We start from the raw sequence: 2,642 nt of genomic DNA, 5'->3' as shown, positions 1-2,642 counted from the left end.
TCTAACGTGTGTGCCTCATGTGCAGATAGAGTAATCATTGAGGATTGGACTGATGAGGATGATGAGTCTTGTGTTTCAATTAATAAAGATATTACTTATGATGTTTCTTTAAAATTACCTGTTTTGGATTTTGTTATTCCGACTGTTTGTGTGGGCTCTGTTTTTTAAGAGCAAAGATACTTGTGTGGTTGATTCCGTTACAACTTTGAACTCTGATGATGTGGTTTTTAATAAGCTTAAGAGATCGAAAAATTCTAATAAATACTCATCGCCTAAGTTTGTTAAAGAGGGATGCTCTAATCACAAACAAGGTGGTAAGTCAAACCATGTGTCTAGTAGTAAACATCAGGTAAAGCAAACTGGTCCACACAACTGGTCCTTGGAAGTATATGCGGAGGCGTCTGGCTTCATAAACCAAGGCCAAGACCAAATTCTCAAGCATTGAATACCTTGTCTCAGCATATGTCAATGTTCTGCTAACATAAAAAATCGGTGTTTGGACAGTTTTCCTATTCGTTAAAAACACTGCTCCAATGGCTATATCTGACGCTAAAAGGTACAAGGTTAATGGTTCTCCCGCATGTTGTGCGGACAATGTAGACAACTCCATTAAACATTTTTTGACCTCCACAAACGCTTGTTCAGCTTCGGCAGTCCATTTAAAATGTGCTTTCTTCAAGCAGTTTCTTAACGTTGACACAAAAGGAAAAGATTTAGCCGCATGATTGGCTAGAATTTTGTTTAAGGCCATCAATCTTCCATTCAACGTTTGCCCTTCCTTGAGGGAAGAGGGTGAAGGCATGCGGGCAATTGCTTGGATTTTATCTGGTGTTGGGTCCATATTTGGTGGTTTGTACTTAGTTATGGCTGTGTATGTATACCGAGATCACTAAGGGATCTCGGTGGGCTTTGGGTATTAATATGGGCCTGGTATTTTGGTTTCCCTATATATAGATAGTATTGTATAGGGTTTAACGGTTGTTCACATTGAGGCTACTTGAACACTTTGAGAGCCACCGTTGTTCACGAGAGAAGAGAGTGAGCAGAACTAGGTTGTTCATTCCAAGTATTGTGTTAAAGTATTGTAAGTGCTTAAGCACCCGACGTATTCAATAATATACATGTGTTTTGAAGCAATTCCGTGTTACCTTTACTATTCTTATTCGTGTTCTAGAATCACCGAGTGTTGGTATTCCGCACCAATACTCGTTTGGTTGATATCATATTGTAGTGATCCAGATTCGGGACTTACATCTGGGATAACCTTGAAACCCGCACTTGTATTTGACTTGTTCCATCCCAAAAGAACATTTGCTAGGATTGAGTTTCATGTTGATCTTTCTCAAAGTTTTGAATGTTTCTTTAATATCCCTCAACATTTGATCCTCCTCAACACTTTTTATTACCAAATCGTCCATATAAACTTCCAAGTTGTGCCCAATTTGCTCTTAAAAGGTTTCATCCATCAGCCACTGGTATATTGCACCCGCATTTTTCAACCCAAAGGGCATCATTTGATAACAAAATGTGCCTTGGTCTGTGCGGAATGCGGTTTTATCTTCATCTCCAGCTGCCATGCGGATCTGATGATATCCCTTGTAAGCATCAATGAAACATTTAAATCTAAACGGTGCAACCACGTAGACTTTCAGATCAATTTCTGGTAAAGAATAACAATCCTTTGGGCACGCCTTGTTTAAATCCTTAAATCGATACACATCCTCTATGTCCCATTACTTTTGGGGACAATAACCGGATTTGCAACCATGTTTGGTAATGTATTTCTCTGATGATCCCGGCATGCAACAAATCTTGAACCTGTTCATTTAGTGCCTTTGTTCAGGACCCATCTTCCGCTTCTTTTGGACGATTGAGGTGAATGCTAGATTGACCCACAATTATGTTCCGCAATTTCTCTTGGAACATCAGTCATGTATGCGGGTTTCCAGGGGAAAACGTCCAAGTTCTTCACTAAAAGTTGCTTCAAAAATGTCCTCACTATTTCAGAAATAGTGGGACCAATTGTAATTGTTTGCTCCGGAAACTTTGAATTCATCGCCCATTTCTCCGGCTCAGTTCTTTCCACCATCTTTAAAATCTTTCTCGGTTTCAAACTTTCTACCTTGAAGCAATGTTTGTTAATGCGAATGAGTGCCACGCCTATGCGGGTTAGGACTCCTACCGCACCGTGAGCTGTGGATGAGTGAGCATTGAAGTCACCGATTGCCTTTCTCCATAAATTATATCATGTTTCTACTTGGCTGGCAAGACCAAAAATTCTTCATCTTTAGTCCCCTAAGGAATGCCATCACTAAGGGTAACCGGGAAAGAAATGACCCCTCGTGAATGCATAACTTCAAACCGAAACCCAGACACCGGCGCGTGAATAGGTTTCAACCTCGCCTTGTCTTCTTCATCCAACTGCTCAAAACATTGTTCGTACATGATATCTGATGTACTTCTTGTATCAAAGAAAACGTATTAAGACCGATAATGCCCAATCAAGGCAGTGATAATCAGCGATTATTTCATACGTGGTCCCCCTTTGACCTGCGGGAACACCACTGGTTTGCTCTTCCGTTCCTCATAATCAAATTTCTAGTCTCTTGTATCCGCAGATTTTTCCTCCTTGGATCATGTGG

The sequence above is a fragment of the Bidens hawaiensis genome, unplaced genomic scaffold (assembly GCF_021521415.1).
Source record: "Bidens hawaiensis isolate Kalapana, Puna unplaced genomic scaffold, B.hawaiensis_p1.1 tig00034722_1, whole genome shotgun sequence".
NCBI lineage: Eukaryota > Viridiplantae > Streptophyta > Magnoliopsida > Asterales > Asteraceae > Bidens > Bidens hawaiensis.
This window is presented reverse-complemented; position numbering follows the sequence as displayed.